The 20,216-nt window shown below is 38.5% G+C and overlaps 1 protein-coding gene across 6 annotated transcripts in view; it reads right to left on the bottom strand.

Moving 5' to 3' along the window:
• LOC6638899 (palmitoyltransferase app) overlaps nt 1–20,216 on the bottom strand; it is a 71,072-nt gene that overhangs the window by 33,821 nt on the left and 17,035 nt on the right. For 5 of the 6 annotated variants that reach the window (XM_023178261.2, XM_023178248.2, XM_047012192.1 and 2 more), the window contains exon 2: nt 5,694–5,708. The gene's annotated coding sequence lies outside the window, so the exon portion shown is untranslated. Of the gene's footprint in view, nt 1–5,614; nt 5,664–5,693; nt 5,709–20,216 lie in introns of those variants that run through there. The other variant, XM_023178256.2, reaches the window with a different exon arrangement.

Here is a 20,216-nt window from a genome sequence, read left to right as displayed (position 1 = left end):
GCCAGAGCACTTCCTTTTGTTTAAGCTTCGAAAAGCTGACACTGGCCCTTGGTATGGCAAAGTGGTGGAATAATGGCCACCGCATGCACATCCTTCCACAAATATATATATGTATGTATGTATGTACATACTTACACCATGATATGCATACAGAGTAGAGGAACCGGCCTGCCCCCAACTACCTCTATGAATAGTCGTTATAAATTGACCGCATTATTTTGCTCAATTTAACGGAGGGATGCGACATGGGGTGTCAGTGGGTGGCTAAGTGGGTGGATGGGCGAGTGGATGGCCGCTTGGGTGGTTAGAGGTAAAGTTTTCAACTTAATATCTCATAAGTGCTGAATGTGCATATCGACCAGCATTTATCTTGCTCGCAGGCTCATTTCCGCCCTATGCAAAAATTTTCCCTTCACTCATGTTGAAGGCCTTTTGTATGCCGCCGTTTTTAGTTCTTTTTTTTCTTTCGTTTTCGCTTTCGTTTTTGGGCGAAATAATTTTTTATTAGGTCACAGGCAGGGCGGCCGGCCGGCCAATGCACCATCCATAGAGCATTACTGCAGTTGGTGGCTCTGCTGACGATGCTGCACTTTCCCTTTTTCACACAGCATATTTGGTGGCGCGAAACCTTTTAAATATTTTCCGAGGCTTTCATTTTTAATAGCCCCAAAAGTATTTAATTGTATGAGTTTATTAAATAAAATCTCTATAAAGAAAAAAATATTATCAACAACAACTTAAATGAAGAAAGATTATTTAAAGCCAGACCGTCGCATAATTACATTTCGAGAACACTTTATAAAAGGAGAAAAAAAATAACTGCAGAGCAAAAACTCATTTAAAAAAAAAAAAAAAACACCTCACAGAAAATTAAAATTTAGAACACTTCAGCCTGGCCATTAATTTCAGCTCGAAACGATGGACAGAGAGAACGACCAAAAGCAGGTAGGCGCCCATTCGACCGACCGACGAACCGACCGAACCACCTGGCGGACCTGTCAGACACGGGGTTGTCATCGTCATCGCAGGGGGTTGGGCATGAAGAGCAAAAATGTGCGGATGTGGAGGATGATGTTGCCAGTCTCTGGAATACTAAACCCCGACCTAACTAAACATTAAACGAATTCAAGAGGTCAGTCAAGTACCAGGCAAGAGAGAAAACGACGCCAAATATGGGCAAATCATTTAACCCCAAAACTCTTGCAGCCGTTCAAACCGAAAAGAAAAAAAAGACGGAAGCAAACCAAAGGTACGAACCTTTGAATACCCTTTTTGAATACCCTATACTAAATATAATACTATAATTTAAGTAATCAAGTAATTATTTGAGAAACAATCTCGCAGAAACAAAGACTTTTAATACATATTGGAAATTGTATTTAATTTGGATAATTAACAAAAGGACGACGAAACTTTGCTCGAAAATGTAATTCAATGAAGTCGATCACACACTATATTTCTTATGTAGTTCTTTCTTTTCTTGTGCACATTTTGATAGACTTAACATATATACCCTCTAACCAATTTGGTTAATGGGTATACAAAACTGTGCGGAACGTACCCAACCAAGTCCTAGCTCCTCCGGTTCCTGCTTGTGTTCCGTGTTGCTGTTGTTTAGTTTACTTTGCCATTCTTTGGCTTTGTTTGCGCCCAGCACAGCGAAAGTTAAGAGAGAGAGAGAGAGAGAAAGAGAGAGAGAGTGCGGAAGGGAGGGGGGAAAATATAGATAGAAAGAGAACGCTGCGGCGGCTGGTGACCAAATTAAATGAGCACCCAAGTGTCACGTTGCAAGTTGTTGGGTTTTTTTACGAGTATACTTCGACAGGATGTGATGGCAAGGGCAGTCAAGCAAAGTGAATAAATGAACTCCACTGCATTTAATGCCAAAGATTACCAAGAGAAAGCCCCTTCTACGTTACACTACCACTCCAACGCCGTCTAACAAAGCCGGGCACAGGTCACGCCTCTTTTGCTTTCATAATGGCATGGGTTGGATGGGAGGAGGAGTTGCAATGTGGTAACATTGAGTAGTAAGAGTAATTTTGAACTCGGAGCAACAAGCAGCAGCATAATGCAAATACCGTTAGATTCTACTTGCTGTGTTGCCTTTGGCCAAGCCATTTTCATTTCAATTTTTTTTTTTTTACTACTGCTGTTGTTGTTTCCCCTTTTACACAACTCCCACTGCCCTTCTTTCTTTTTTCCGATTTTTTTCCATTTTTCCCCCACTTTTTTTTGCATTTTTTTTTTTTTGTGAGCTTTCTGTTGGCCGTGAGATAATGAAAAAAGCCAGCTAAAGCAACATAGCCAAAAGTTTTTAATATAATTTCGTATTAACTAAAGTGGTGCAGATGGTCTATGTACTTGGTTACTGCATCTCGACGCTAGAGGTGAGGGTGGTTGGCCGGCTCTTCCTTTTGTTGCGTATACGCAGTGTAGTGCGGCAAAAAAAAAAAAAAAAAGAGAGAATAAAAGAAAAGCTAGGCGGAACTTTGCCCCACATTTGCATCACAGGCATATACCCCTATATTCATTTATATCTATATATATATATGAAAAGGAAGAGATAGTGGGAAAGGAAGCAAAGACAGTTTGTCAAGTGAAATTTAAAGTGGCAGCAGTAACCTGATCATAAATATGCTTCATTTCCCCAAGTTTTACCGCTACTGGACCTTACCACAATCTGTGCTCAATCCATTGGTTGGCATGCAAATGAACTTTACTTCTTTCACCACTAACCGTTTTTCTTCTTCATTTTGGGCTATTCCTTCGATTTATCCTTCTCGTTATCCTACTCTTTCACCTACTCCATTTTTACATTTCCCTTGTTTGTTGTTTCTTGGTTGCTTCAGCTACTGCTGTCTTACCGTCGTCAGAGATATAGAAAAACTTCTGTTGTTATCTGTTAAACCGCATAACTTTGCATAAATATGAAGCTATTCAACAAAACTACGACAAAGCTCAAACAAATGCCAGCAGCAGTAGCAGTAGCATAAAACATAACAAAAACTGCCCTTAGACCACGGCGACAGCAACAGCAACAACAACAACAACCACATCTACACACACACACACACACACATAAAACGGTAAAACTATTGTACGCACTACATATATATTTATTTGCTTGGTTGTCGTAGGCAAAGCCCTGAATCTTATTATATTTATTATATTAAAGACAGACAACAAAAACAAGAAGATTAGTCGACTTATACAATGTCTAACCGTTTAATACTCTTTAAATCATGTTGACATGGAAAGTATTCTTGAACTTCCATAGTTATAGATTAGTTGACAAGTAAGAGACTTTTAAAATTTATCACAGTTTAATTGATTAAACGTTTACTTAGACCTATTTATGGGTTGAATTGGCCATAGACACATTTCATTACTTTACTTTCTTCTTTTACTTTCCTTCATGTTAACCCGTTCCTATTCTGACCATTATTAACATTTACAGACAAAGTGAGACAAGTCTTTCTTGATTTTACTGTTATTCTCTTTTTTCGCTTAAGGAAAAACAACTATTACCAAAACCTATAATAAATACATATATATATTTTGTCACCTTTATCAAGTAAACTAAAATTAAAATGAACAACTTAAATTTAATCTTTTCGAAATTGTTTCATGTCCCCAAAAAGTATGCTATACTATTTCTCTGTCCCAATTTTTCAACTTTGCTCCTGTTTTTGATCGTTCGTTTTCATGACAACTTGATTTCAAGTTTTATTTGATGCCGTACACAAATTAAATGTACCCCGTAAAACTCAAATCAACTTAACTCAATAAATATAAATAGGAATACACATACATATATATGTATATGCATATATATTTATTCAAGTTCTATAAAACTATGCAGCGGTGGCTACAACTTTTCCGATGACAGCAAAACTTTAACAGATTTGCATAAATTTCCACCAAGTAAACAAAACATCGGCAAGAAGTATGCCGAACGGGGCAGAGGACTAAGGAAAAGAATTCTAGAGAGAGAGAGAGAGAGAGAGAGAGAGAGAGAGAAGCAGACAACGAGGGGGATGAAGCATGGAGGAATGGTCGATTGGGATGTGATGGGTTGGGTTGATGGGATGGAGGAGCCAGGGCATACCCCTATCCATATATAGCCATAGTCATTCATTTAACTGTCAATGCCGTTGTTGTTATGCTGTGGTATGTGGTTGTTGTGGAAGCTGAACGCGGATACGGCAGAGGCGGCAACGTCGGCGGCTGTTCAGTGAAAATTTATGAATTCATAGCGATCTCTTATATGTGTAAGTATGTATGTATAAATTTAATATATTTTTATTATTTTTTATATGCGAAGCAAAAGGCAACGGGGCGGATGGCATGAAATTTATGCGCCATTGTTTTTCCCACCGAGAGCGACAGTAGCAGCAACAGCAGCAGCAGAAGCAGCGACGGCAGCTGTGATTTTTCAGAGACCAAGACGCGCAAGGGAACACCACGACTACGACCACGACCAGGACCATGAACAAGACCAGGACGAGGACGAGGACGAGGACCAGGATGCGGGCGAGCAGAAGGACTTATCGATAAACTTCGACAGAGACACAAACAATATTGTTGTTGATGTAGAGTTGTTGTTGTTGTTGTTGTTGTCGATATATGAAAAGCATTTTGTTTTTCCGCATGTCGCGAAATACTTCATTTTATCTGGCAGACGAAGCGAACTTCGAGTGGCAGTCACACGACCTCCTATCGTTGTCGTCAATCCGTCAGACCGTCCGTCCGTCTGAATGACTGACTGACTGTCTGTCAGGGATGCCTGGCTCACTAACTATGTATGTGTTTGTGTGTGGTTGACATGAGTGCTTTTCGGCCAGCCTGTCTAGAGATGTCAACTTAACCGACCAGTCCTCTACGCTACCAACCTCACCCTGCACACTTCCACAATTGGTGGAGGTTATTTAGTTCATTGCCCGCCAACTTTTCTTGACTTTGCCGCTGTTACCCCTCCACTCAAATAGATGTGGGGATCCATGCACAACATTCTTTACTATGTTCAGGGATGGATATTCTAAGAATCCTGAATTTTCCATAGGTTTTTCTTATTTAACAAACCGTTTAGTGCCCACTACACATATGAATTTTTAATGGCTATTTCTAACGTTATGAATTGTGGCTAGAAATCGCTTTGTCTATATACCTATTTGTATTTGCCTTATTTGCAAACAAAGTTTCATTTTGAAATTAACTTTCATCAATTAATAAAATTTCTGGTATTTTAGTATCGTTTTATGAAGGATTCATATAATAATTTATAATCCACTTGCGAACTCAAAGCCACCCTTCACGTAGTCGGAAATCCGTCCCTGCTTGTGTCATAGGTCATACAAAATGTTTGTTGATGTTGTTGACGCTTTTGGTTATGGATTTATGACACTTTGGTCATTGCGGTTGTCAGTTTTCGTTAAAAGTTATTCACTTTGGCACTGGCTTACTGATTCGCTCTCATTCGCTTGGTCGGTCCTCAGGCTCAGTCGAGCGGGTCTAATCACCCGTTCCGCCAAGGGATCGATTATACTTTACTTACATATACGTATACATATGTACATACATACATATGTGTGTCTGGGTCTGTCTATCTCACCTTCTCTTTCTTGCTGATATGTTAAGGTTGTCAAATTCGACACGTTTGGGTCATAAAAATGTTAGTTAGGCTTGTTTACCTTTTGCTCGTTGAACTGCAAATAGAGACAAGAAAAGAAAGGGGAAAAAATCAGATTATTAATGATCAGGACGTGACATCAATGCAAACCCACACACACACACACGCACACCATATATGGACTCACACCACAATCATCATTTATCATAGGAATATTGTCAAACGAACTCAACGCATTTCCGTTAAAATGTTGGCTATTAATTCACTGACCAGCAAAATATAAAAAAAAAGCACAGAAAAAAAAGAGAAACCGGAAACCGGAGCTCTCCATGGCCATCATCATCGTCATTAATAATGCAACAGCTGAAGAGCCACAGCAGTTGCCGGAGCCTGTGTCAATATTAACTAAAACCAATTATGTTGCCTCATTGAAAAACTATTAAATTATATAGTCAAGTGGGTTGTCGGGCGACAGGCTGGCTGGGATAACATACAACACAATTATGGAATGGGCGAACAAAAATGGAATTATTAAATCAAAAATACATTTATGCGCAGACTGGATCATATATGTGTATAAATAAAGAAAATAAAAATAAAAAAAACAGGAAACCAATTTAGTAGCAGTTTGTTTCATACGTTCTAAAGATACCCTTCAAATGTTATGCTCCTGGCATATAATCTCACTTTCAATTTAGGTATTTCAACAAAATGTTATGAGACTTTTTAATCATAAATGTCATTCAGTAATATTTAATATCTTATTGTTGGAGAGACATTATTAAAACAGACAAATTAATCAAGAATATCAAATACTTATGTATGTATTAAGTTTATTGAGGTGAGATATTGCATATTAAAATATTTTTAATTATTTACTATGTGTAAATTTATGATGATTGGCCATCTTGATATGCTTTCTATGTAAACTGCATAAGGTATAGTTACACACATATATGTGTAAAGTGTAAAGAGAGAAAAAGAGAGAGATGAAAAGGATAGCCAGAGTAAACATGAATTTGGTTTTCATAAATTTTCAGTTTTTGTTTTTTTTTTTTTTGTTGCTGTTATTAATGCAATTTTCATATGTATAAAAGCAGCCAAAGAGAAGAAATCAGCGCACAAATTCAATGAACTCGAAATGGAATTGCAAAATTGCAGGCAAAAGGACGAGCTACTCGCTTCGTCACACTTACAACCACACGCACACACCGAGACAGAGACTCACACAGACAAATGAAAAGTGGACAACAGGCCACAGCTGCCTGTGTGTAAGCCAGGCGAACTGCTGCTCCTGATGCTGATGCTGATGCTGTTGCTGTTACTGTTGACGAGGCATAAGCCCCCGAGTTGCATGTTTACAACGAAAATATTTACATTGCTGGCATAAAAACTGCATAAATGTGATTATATTTTCATTGAGTTTTATTTTTCATACTCATCACCATATATACAGCCTGACGGCCGCATGGCATGGCCGTAGGCCAGTCAGTCATGTAATTCGATTGCAATTTCAATTAGCGTAAAACTCACTAAAGGAAAAAGAAGAGAATAAACGGAAGACTTACAACTACCATTATTATCATGATGCTGTCGTTTCATACAAAGCGCTGAAAAGTAGGCAATAAGTTCTGCAAAGCCAAACCCAATTATGTAATCTGTGGAAAAACGAATGCATTACCCTAATCATCTTAAAGAAGAATCGACTTAAACAGAAACAAGAAACTAAATTCAAACCAAACAGTAAATTTATAAAGTTTTCTTTCCCAGAAATATGGACAAATAGTTTTGAAATTTCTTTCTAATGAAAAATAAATTAAATATCGGATATCGGATTGTATTTAATTTGCTATAATTTGCCAAATTGCCAATTATATATCCCATTTTACATAGCCTTTCGATCCAATTAAATTTCCCAGGAAATCGTCTAGTACTAAAATGATTAAAATGAAGAGCCACCAGGTGCAAGTTGTCTGCATTTTACCTTGACAACTGTATAAATACATTTCCCTTCTCAAATTGCTTTTTAATTGGAAAGGCAGTGTGAATTTCAGTAGCGGCAGCAGTAGTAGTGGCAGCCGTTGCATGTTTAAGTATTCTTCATTATGCCCGCCTCAAAGTATGCAATAATAATGCCCCTAATTGCCTTTTAATTGACTGACTGGAACTGTAACTTTTAAGACAGTTTCTTAATAAGCCGTATATATACACACACACACACACACACACACACACACACACACACCAACACACACACATACACTCGAAGACATATACACAAGGAAACCAAAGACACACTAATACTCACACAATACGTAACATACAACAAGCACTTATAAGATCATTACAAATTGATGCTTCCTGTTAAACGAACAAGAGGAGGTTAAGAAATAGACAAAGTCTCAAAAGGAGAAAAGATGCAGGAAGCAGCAGGGATTGAAGACGAAACGATGAAGCTTAGCAACGCTTATGGCACTTTGCTCTTTTCTTTTTGCTGCACTGTTGTGCCCGCCCACTATCAACATCATGCTGAACCCCAAACTCGTCCCCATCCCCTTCCCCAACCCCATCCGATGCCTCCATTGTACCCAAACTCTTGCTCATCCATAGAATGGCATCTTCTCTACGCTTCATTCGCTACAAATCCGCTGCAATAGTAAATGTTATCTCTGCAAACATTTGACAATCAAAAATGCTCAAGCCATTGTTTAAAATAAAAATCGAGCGCCAGAAAACGGATGGACGAACAGAACGTACAAACAACCAACGCCCACAACTATATAATAAACAGTGGTTCTAAACTATCAAAATTCAAGGCACAAAACAAACCAATTAAGGAAAGATGTGTAATCCAAAGCAGCGAGTAATCTTGAAACTAGTGCACTTTGACAATCAAACGACAGCAGTGTGAATAGAAATATTGGTTTATATTGCTCTGATTTTGACTCGTAATATCTTATTAAATTGTACCACAGTGCGATTCTGTGGGCCGTGTCACGAAAATGGCAACTCTCATGCTCTGTTGCTGCTGCATCTATTCGGCTTCTGATGACAATAGCATGGAGACTGCAACTGCAACAACTGGAATCACAAATACCAGCACAACAATTGGCGCACAGCATCTCCTTACCGATCCCAACGCCCATGCTGTCGCAGTCGTAGTCGCCGTCGTCGTCACCGTCACCGTCACCGTCATCGACGTTACAGTCGTCGAGGTTAAGTTGACAAGAGAATGAGATTGCATTCTGCCGCCGTTGCCATTGCCGCTGCCCGAGTTCAATTCATTTCCACTTGAGCAAATGCACGTCTTCTTGACGTCGCTCGTTCTTTCTTTTTTTTGTGCCCAGTTCTTTTCTTTATTTTTTTTTTTTTTTTTTTGGCAACGGGTAGACGAACAAGATGAGCAAAAGAAGAGGTTTTTTCTCTTCTCATATCCCCTGCAGTGAGTGCATCATAAGAGTAGCTGCAAAATGCAGCCCCATCCTTACCCATCCTTATTGGTTCATGTGTGGGTGGATGAGTTGAAGCAATGTGTTGTCAATGTTTTGCCTTGAGCCCGTGTTGTTTGTTTTAGATTTGGCTACTACTGGTGATGCTGTTGCAGCTGCAGCTGCAACTGCTTCTACTTCTCCTTCTGCTTGTCGTTGTCTTCAATCTGCTGCTATTGCTGCTGCATCATCAAATTTCAAGCTACATATCCTGCGTCGGAAGCGGCAAGGGTCACACTTGCTGTGAACGAGGAAAACTTGCTGTTGACATTTTACAGTAATGAAAATGATTACTGTCAAGGGTCCGCTTTAGTTTAGTCTCTAGAGTCACTGAGACCGTGCTGGAGAGTCTGAAAAGACATCAGCATCAACTTTCTTTCTGTTTGCCATTTATATGTGTTTCTTTCTTTGCTTTGCCGTCACCGCAATTCCAATCACATGACATTTGTATACCCTATACTATATTTTAAGTTGTAATAGCCCACTTGGTTCACTTTAATGGAATACTTTTCAATCGTTTCAGAGCTACAGCCGATCATACAATGCTTTTCGGCTTTACTTTGTTCTCTTAGCATTGACAAAAGGCTATTACCCTATCAACTTAAAGAAATAAATCAATTAGATAGTAGTGATTAATACTATCTTTTAAAAGGATTCTATTGCTAAATTTTAAAATCCATTGCAATAAATCATTTCGATTCTTTTTATGAAAGTTTTCTTCGACAGGGTATTTTTAATGCCTGATTGCATTAAGGATTTTTTCTTTTTCTTTTTTGACAGCTAACCACGTTTAAAAATTAAAAATGCTTTCACACTAATGGGAGCCTTCACACACACACACACACACCTGCCCACCTGAGATGGCAATTCGACATGAATCGAAATCGTAATCGAAGAAAGAGGAGGAACAGAACAGAAGCTGTCAGCTTTCATTTGAAAAATACTTTGTCTTCTTTTGCAGCCGTAATTTCTACTTCAGCTGGCACACGGCAATGGCTCTCTGAACTGTCACTGGCATTGCCAAAATCGCAGAGGCTGAAATTTAGGTTAATTGATAATTGATAAAAGCGTTGCCGGCGAATTCTCTCTACATCGCTCTGTTTCTTCCCTCTAGCTTATCATCTCTCACTTAAAGGCCTATGTGCTCCGCCTCTTTCATTTTAACTTGGCCCATGAATATTCAAATTTTTGCCACAGTAACTGCTGCTGCTGCGGCTGCGGCTGGGACTGCTGCTCATTCTCTTAACTCTATAGGAGGGCGTGACTAAGGGCAATGAAATTAGCTAAGCATCTACAAATACATAGTCTGAAGTGTCAGTCCTTCTAAAAACTACTCAATTTGAAATTGAAATTAGATAGTAAACTGAAAGGGAAGAGGGAAAGAGAGAGAGAGAGTGAGAGTTCAGAGATGGAGACCACAAATGAGGTCACATTTTTGCTGTTGACCCATAAAACGACGACGTCTTCTCCATTCTCTCCTGGCCATTATGACAGCTAATGAACACACGCACACAAATCATTTATAATGCACACGACAACAACTGACAATGACTTGTAAATTAATTGATGTAACTATTTAAGGCAAGGAGTAGGAGGAGACAAAGTAGGCCCAACAGTAAGTGGAAATGGGATAAAGGGGGAGGACATTTCAAATGGAGAGTTTAAGCGTTTCAAATTGAATGCCATTATCCATCATTTCGTAAAAGCCTCAAGTCAAAATACATTGCGGAAATGTCTGTGGCATACACACATAGACACACAAAGACTTACATCTACACATTCTACCCTAAACAACTATAGACACCCATACATACGTACATACATACATATAACAACAATTCTGTGGTTGTGCGTGCTTAGAGAGCATTGAACCAAATATACATATATACAAGTATTTGGCTGGAGACAGCACAATGGGCTTACAATTGGATATTAAGGAACGAAAATTGAATTACGTATTCTAGAAATGAACTCAATTTTCTTATACTTATATTCATATAAATAAGTTTTAAATAATCAGTAGGAAATTGTGTTCGAAAACACAAGCAGACAAACGGCCAGAGCAAAGCAAATTATCGATAGAGGATAAAACTAAAACGATGGAAAATTAGAATGACTCAGAAATCAATTTTCCATTATATATTAAACTCAATGCCAATATCGACCACTCTATAGCTAGCATGTGTACATTTTCACCTTATTTTAAAACCTTCTTACTATGTACCCCAAGGATAAACTAGAACTTAATGAACATGCTTTATTATTTATTAGAGCAATTTGAAAGTAGGAACTTTCTTTCCTTGAAATAGGGTTATTTCAATGCTTAGAAATTAATTTTTTTTTTTGTTGTATTTTGTTGAATTTGTTGTAACTTAGAATAGATAGTCTTTAGCCAATTTCTAGCCCAATTTGCTTTCAAAGCATCAATTTCAACTCTGACTAATAGTTGGATTTTAAATCCACTTTTATTATTTACTTTAAAATTAAAAAAATTTCAATAGCGAAAAAAATAATTAAAAACACAAACAATGCATGTATTTCTATGTTAAATATCGAAAGAATTTACCATTCCATCTACCACGTTAATATTTTTACAAATTTTTCAAATTCCACATGTATCCACAAAAGTATGCTATACAAAATAACTCAATCTATCTGTCGGTCAAAATGTATATTATAAAATATAATAAACAACATTCCCGGACTACTGTTGCTTCCACGGGTATAGGGATCGGGCTTAAGGGGGTTGAATTGGTATTGGGGTTGGGTAACCATCCAGGAGTTTGACCGTAACACAAAAACTGCATTAAACGTTAACTGACAGATCAATAGACAGATGAATGGACGGACAGAGGGAAGAACAATGTCAGGGGGAAATTCTATTGGCCACAAGCATTGGCGGATTGACAAAGTGCAACTAGAAGCCAATTGAAAGACTTGAATATTTCATGCCCCCCACTCAAACACACACACACACCATCCTGCCATATATGTGTGTGGGTGGGTGAATGGTATGTGTCAATAAAAGCAAGTTTGGCTTTTAAAACAATCGAGTGACGACATGGAAAATTAGTTTACGCAACCATTGCCAAGAGACCCCAAAGAGATGGAGGAGGGAATTGACGACTAAGAGAGAAGAATCCAAAGTGGAAGATGAAAATGAAGACGAAGACGAAGAACTTGGAGTAGAAGCTGTGTTAAGTCAACTCAGAGCAAGTCAATCAGGCGGAAGCGGGAAGCGACTAAAACTTTGCCAGCTCACGTGAGCAAAGACTAAGAAAAGCTACTAAGAGAACGAGAGAGATAAAGTGAGTGAGAGAAAGAGAGAGAGAGAGAACGAAGAAAACCTGATGGGAACGGATGACATTGCCAAGAAAGTGGCAGGCAACTTTTGATGTGGCAGCTGCTGCAATTTCGTTGGCACTAACTTACCAACGTTGTAGTTGCTGTTGTTGCCTTTTTTGCTATTGAAAGAGAGGAGATTTGCTTGCTTTATTCTTTTGCTGCCTCCGCTGCTGTTGCTGCTGTTGCTGGCTGCAACAAAATTGTTTTTCTTAGCTGTTGCACGCACTTGTAGCACCCACCCGCTATCCGATACCCGCTTCCCGATGTCCTCTACCCTCACTTCATTTCCTCTCTGCTGCCAAGTCACTTAATTGAGTGCAAAGCTGGCGATGCAGTGCGCGGATTTCAACTTTGGACAACTTGAATTGATTCAAAAGTTTCTTTGTTCGCCTAGCGCATAATGGGGGCAAGGATAAAGTCCAAAGATGAAGATGAAGAAGCAAGCGTATATGGGGGGGGCAGAAGAGAGATAGAATTCTAGAGTCCTGCTGCTATTGACAGACTTCTTGCCCCACTTGATTAATGCCGGGCCACTGGGCAAATTATGAATGCAATGAAAGAAGATTGAGACCGGGAGAGAAAGAGAGAGACAGGAAGAGAGACAGACAGACCAGTAATGTTGGTTGCCTTGGTTGCCATTATTATTGTAGTTACAGATTTTTAAATGGCTTGCTAATTAGCAAAAATGTCTGCGCATTTAGCTGGCACATAGCTGCCCGCCACTATTCATTGGTGTACAAAATAATCTCAATTTCCCCCTCCCCCATTTAACTTGCCTTTACCCAATGTGCAGGGCCAAGTTAAACGATATTTCAAAGCGACAATCGCACGGCAAACAGAGAATTTATTGTTATTTGCCATAAACACATACACACATACAGAAACACTCTCACACAGAAACACACACACACTCACACATACACATACACAATTACTATGTGCAGAATCGTTGTTGTTGTTGCTGCGTGTCCTGACAACTAAGAAAATATATCGATGTACAAATTAAACTGCAGCCAAAATGAAAGAGAACAAACCAACCAACCAACCAACCAACTCAGGACACGAACCGAAAGCTGAATAAAGAACGACGAGGAATCTGACGACGAGTGCTGAGTGCAGGGCAGCAGAAATAACTAAAATAAAACTATATCAAAAGAAGGACGAGAAAACAGCAATAGAACGTTCCTGGAGAATGTATGTATGTATGTATGTATGTAGGAGTTCGGGACATACATATGTATGTACATGCATGCATCCTGGTTGTAGTTGTAGTGCTGAGCAAATCCAGTTTATTCCAATAGGAAAAACTTTTCATTCGTTCGCTTTCGTTTAACTTTGATCGTATTGATATAGCGCCTTGTCAGTCTATCTATTGAAAGACTGAAATAATCACAGGCAAATAAACTTTGGAATAACCTTAAGAAGCTTTTCGAAAAAGATAAATATTACTCGTTAAGTACTAAAAGGTAATCAAAGCTCATGAATGAATACAAAGCAATGAATGTTACACAATTATTGCTGCTCTTTTACCATTTTAACTAAATTAATTCAAATAATAACTAAAAGACGAGTAAGAATCAATGATTGAGCAAATTTGTTGTTGAATGTATGTATTCGCTTCAATCCGTTCATAGTTCATTTTCATTCGTTCGTGAAAGTCACTAATCACTGTATGTAGCAGATGGTGTGTGGTATTTAATTTTCTGCTATAAATTTCTTGTGCAGTCCAACAAGAAAGAAAGAACAAAAACCAAATAAACTTGAACAGAAATCGAGAATGGACAATCGAGCATGGTGAATAGAGAAATGGTCAATGGAGAATGGAGAATGGAGCACAGAGTTTAGTTCATTCCACACGCAAACACAAACACACACACACACACACACACACACATACATAAAATGAACAACTGGCCAAGTATTTTGTGGTCAAATTCGTGGTGATTTGGTTTGACACTGACCATATTTGTGTGTGTGTGTGTGTGTTTAGGTTGTTTGCAAGGACTCTGGTCCATTTATATTGGCTTGGCAATTGCTAATCAAATGACTTCGGCTGGCTATAGCAATAAAAATCTCCAACAAACTTAACTGATTTTGGTGTAGGCTTTCAAGTTGAGTGGAGGATTTTCTCGAGTGTGGGGTTTAATAATTTGCTCATTAGTTGCTCTGGCACGCACGCACAAATGAATGAATGTATGGGGCGGGAGGGAGGGGTGGTGGTTACACATTGAAGGGCCTCTTCTCAATGATACTGGGCCCTGAGGCCTGCAAACCCAAAAATCTTGGCTCATAAATAAAAGGACAATAAATAAAATTGCTCAACCAGTGTAAAGGCAGAGATGGCCAGACCAGAGAAGCAGCTACACAAGTTGCCACTTGGCCGGTAATAAATTGATTCCGGCTAAAGGCTATTTAATTAAAAATTGTTACCTGACAATACGAAAATGTTCTTTCAATATAGATATACACCAATTTGTCTCGGATACATCGTTATGAGAAATTGCCGAATTTAAGCCAATCTGAAATGAAAATTTTATTATTTTGCCTAGAATATATTTCTCATTTCTAATTAAAATGAATTTGACATTCCCTTAGAAAAACATTGACTAAGTTTAATTCCCATTGCAATTTACATTTTCGACAATGTTTTATAAATTTTTAAAGAATCCTCCCTAGGGTTAACATGACTAATTGCTAATTAACATACTTTTCATATTAGAGGCTGGAAAAAAAACCTTGAGAAAGTTTTTTTTTTGACAAGAACTAGAATTAATAGAATTTAGAGTCGAAAAGAGAATGCTTTGAAGTCAGACAAAAATAACTTAGTTTAATATAACGAGTTCGCTTAAGGATTTAGTTATTTGATTTTAGTCAAAGTTGATAGAAGTTTGATCTAATGGCCCAAGTATCCCATATTTCATCTCCTCAACTAGTTGAGAATCTTAGCCAAGTGGGCAATTATCTAATAGTTTGTTCAAACATATGAAGAGCATATGTTGGCTTCGTTTATGTTTGGGTTATTAGCACACAAATTATATGTTTTCAACTTAAATTTATTTAGGAATTTGTGCAGTCTTGAAGTTTTCAAGTTTGCTATTGCCCTTCTTGTTTTTGGTCTTGGATTTTCCAGAAAACGTAAATAAATAACAACAACATATTTATTGTTAACAAGCAAAATGAAGAAAATGAGACCTTTTGGTCTCATGGACAGACCGAAAGGCGAAGACGAGGCAGTGGGGTGGGGAAAGGAAGTAAAATTCTTAAAACATAGCGGTCGTTGCATTATATGCTCTTGTGTAATTGTGGGCTGCAAAGTGCAAACGAAGACAACAATAACAACAATAACGATAACATTGTCCTGCAGTGGCCCAGCATAAAATGTCCTTGCTGCGGTTTGCTAGTGGTTGCTCGTCCTGGTGGTGACTATGACTATGGCAACGGCAACGGCAACGTATTTTTTTTTTGCGCCAGGTCATTGCAGGCATTGCCGGGGCTGTAAATCACAGTGGACACTGCAGAAATTGGCAAAGACTTGCGCTCTGAAAACCCAAACAACAACAACAACAACGGCAAGCTAGCCCCAACAAATTGGCCAAGGTTAAATTTATATAAATTATTGTTCTTATTCTCTGTTGAAAAACTGCTCAAGTTTTCCAAACGCCATCCATTGAGAAAATAAATAACTTTATTATTGAGACACACCACCACCGACGCGATCCGTAGCCGAAGCTGCCACAAGTTGCGTTAATAAAAATCACAAAACACGTAAAACTCATTGCACAACAAAAGAACAACAAGCCACCCCACTCCACTCCACTTTACCGTCGCACACCACACAACGGCAGCAACACTTAGCCACACCTATTTGCCGTGCCGCATCTTCATTTTCATCGTTCTCTTTTTTGGGCCTAGTTAATGTTTAAACATTGTCTTAAGCTTATCTACATTTTCAGCGATGAGGGAAATTTTGTTCTGGATGTGCATGTGTGTGTGTGTGTGTGTGTGTTTTTCCTTGGTTTCCTGGCACAGCAGCGCGGGCGGTGGCTCATGGCAAATCAAGTTTTGCGAAAGTATCTTAAAGTTGCATGTTAACTCAATGTGCGTTGGTTTTGCGGCAAGAAGCAGCAGTGGCAGCAGCAGCAGCAGCGGCACAGGTTGCCAAAGTTTTTCGGGAAATTGAGCAATAAACTTTGCCAACACACACACACACACAAACACACACACGCATATATAACCACATATACAAGGGAGCTGCTTGCCTGCCACGCTGTTGTTTGCCATTGGGGCAATAACTGAGAGATGGTGGTTCACTGTGGTTTCGTGTGGCATGATGATGGAAGGGAGAAGGGGGGCAAAATGAGGAAAATTTTACGTAGCCTTTGCCAGTGAAATGAGAGCAATATGCAAATATTGCGGTTTAATTAACTTTACTGTAAACGTTATCCACACTTTTTACCCCTTAAAACCATTTTCATCCTCATATTTCGATTGCTTCACTTGCCCCTCATCATCATCATCATCATCATCATTCTCCCTTCTCCTATCAGTTGGTTTTAATTGCCCGGCCACCTGGTGGCGTATGAGCAATGTCGGCGTTGATGATGCCAATGATGATGATAATGACGATGACGATGATGATCCACATGAATGCCAAGTCAATTAATAAGTATAAAGACTGATGCTGCCATTCCTGCTCCTGCTGATAAACTGTTAATACGGCCCACGGGCAGCAACACACGCAACAACAGACAATAAATTATTCACAACAAAATACTTAACAAGCCATTCTGCAAGTAAACAACAACAAGACACTCGTCAGTTCGCTGAATGTTGCCACTTTACGAAATTTACAACCTAATTTCCATGAGCGAAACTAAAGAAAGTGTCGGCGCCCTGAAGTGAGTGAGCTTCAATGACGATGACTCTCCATTGCACTTGCAGAAAAAGTCATTAGGAAATTAAGCTAACGATTTTTACAAATCCTATTTTGGATATAGAAATTATAAATCGAAATGCAGTTTATAATAATGATTATTGAAATTAAAGAAATATTATTTTCTGTTTACCAAATTCTAAAAGCTGTGAATGTTGTATAAGTTCGATTCGAATATCTGTTAAAGTTTGTTTCTTACTTTTCCAAGTAAGAAACTTGGCCCAAGCCAAGCGCAAGGACTAAAATGTCATGACAAAAAGGAAATTACAGCTTTTTAAGGGAATAGTTTTCATTTTAGATTTTTGAAGACTTTTTCTCAAACAAATTTCTAAACTGAAATACAAATTGAGCCAGTTCTGTTTTAATTGGTTTAAATTCATGTAATTTCTTTTTCACTTTCTTCAAGTGTATCTCACCCACTCTCGAAACAACAATACAGCGAAGAGCTCTTGTAAAAGTAATTTTACTCATTTAATAATAAGACACAAAAAATAAAAATAAAAGTAAGAAGAAACAACAGCAACAACAACAAAATGCACAACAGCAACAAGAGCAAGCCAACTTTGGAGGCAAAAGGAGCGACAGCAGAAGCATCACATGATGATGATGATGAGCTCTGTCTCCTCCTTCGTCCCCGCCGCACTCTTTTTTGAGTCTCTGTCTCTGTGTTCATGTCTGCGTTTGGGTGTAAAGTGTAAATTGTAACTGTAACTGTAACCACAAATGGCAAATGCCAGGACACCACCAACTTGTACGTGAGCGCATTTGGGTGTGCAGGGAAATTAAATTGAAATGAGACGACGTCAAAGTCGACGTCGACGTCGGCTTCGGCTTCGCTGCCATTGCTGCCGTCGCAGTTTTGCCCGCCGCATGCGGAAAGTGAAGACAAAACAAGCTACAAGTTGTTAAGAAAAAGGAAAAAAATAAATAAAATAAACAGAAAACTGAGAGCGAAAGAGAGAGAGAGTGGTGAGAGCGAGCGAGGCGGCGAAAGGAATTAAAAATGGAGCAGCGGCAGAAGCAGCAGCCCGGCAAACGGAAATTAAGTTTACGACAACGTCGCCATAGCCTTCTTCTTCTTCTTCTGATGTTGCTGCTGCTTTTGCTCCGTGCGGAAATGCAATGCCAACGCGAGAAATATGCTAAGTAAATGCTCGAGAAGCAGGCAAAAATGATATGGGAAAAAAACATCCAAAACAACAACGCACAAATGGCAAACAACACCTCAGCACCACGCAGCAACCAAATTTGAATACCCTTGATGTAACGACGGGGAAAAAAAAAAACCGTTAAGGTCGGTCTCTCAGGTGATGATGAAAACCGCTTGGCTGGGCTTTGCTGAGCTGTCCTGATGCTCCTTGACCTAAATGATCAGATAATAAGGTAAATGAGGGAATAGCTAAACTCAATGTCGATGTTTTTTTCCCCCTCTTTCATTGTATTTGAAAAATGTAACTTTATGACATTATAGGCGGTTTTAATGAAATGAATATGCAAATGTAAACACCATGATAATAATATAAATCAATTGCAAAAACATTGTTATAATTAATTGTTACATTAATTTTTAATTTGTCTAATCAAACAGAGCTTTTTATTTCGTTCTTTCTGCTTTGACTCTTCTAATATCGAAAATAACTAATAAATATTAGAATGACTATAGTTTGAATTTATCTTTAAAAAAACAAATATATGAATGTGTAAAGCTTTGTGAATTTGTTGATCAAACTGAATGAATTGCAGATACAAAATTCATTATACTTTCATTATTTAAATGCATTCCGTTAGAAGTTATTCAGATAATAAACAAACAACAATGCGGCAACAATTTTAAATTAAATTCATTTCAATTGCAATGATTAAACCAATTAAATAGAAACTTATTTAATCGAAAACTGATTCTTAATTGAATTATTTGAGTGGTTGCGCCTTTGTTGAGTAAACTTATTAGCAAATAAATATCCATGAAAATGCACAACATTAATAATTCTTTTTTTTTTTTTTTTTTTGTTTATAGCTGAACAGAAAGTTAAAATACCTCGTTATACTACATGGGATTTCTTCAACTGACAGGAACTGAATTGCAGTTAAAGCGTTTGCATTAATGCAAAATGAAGTTGTGACTGTAACCTGCACCACCGCCACCACCTTCTGCCACACCACCCCGTGTAATCTTGCCATGGATACTCTCCTCATATGGGGGGGGGGGGGGGGGGCTACAAGAAAGGGAACGTTTAAAGCAACAACATGCAAAGTGAAATGAAATGAAACGAAACGAAACAAGTGCATTATTTGCATTAAATTATGCATACGATGGTGGCAAGGGGCCCTTTTGGAGCAGCAGCAGCAGCTTGTGGCAGAGTGCTGTGTGGCAAGGTGGAAAGTGTCAGCTGGCGAACATATTCACACGGAGAGAAAGAGTAAAAAAGAAAAATATACATATATGTATGTGAAAAGGTGGCCACAAACAATGCGAGCAAATAAAAAGCGCAGATCCCATGAAAAGGTGCTGAACAGCTCCACCCCACCCCTCAACCCACACTTCATCTCTGCGGTGAGGCGCAAAGTAGCGGGAACAAAGTTTCCCCAAACACACCCACACACACACACACACCTTAAGGGCATTTTGTGGCGTGAGTAAACACTTTCAAGTTGATGCGCAAAATTTGTGCAATTCAAATTGAAGGTGGAGATTATTTACTGCGAGACTCTCTCGCTGATAACACTGATATGCAGATATGCCAGATAAAAAGTCGACTCACTTTTATATATAAACATCTTATGTATATATATCTTGAAATAACAAACGTTTTGCTCA

The sequence above is a fragment of the Drosophila willistoni genome, assembly GCF_018902025.1.
Source record: "Drosophila willistoni isolate 14030-0811.24 chromosome XR unlocalized genomic scaffold, UCI_dwil_1.1 Seg144, whole genome shotgun sequence".
NCBI classification, from domain to species: domain Eukaryota; kingdom Metazoa; phylum Arthropoda; class Insecta; order Diptera; family Drosophilidae; genus Drosophila; species Drosophila willistoni.
This window is presented reverse-complemented; position numbering and strand designations above follow the sequence as displayed.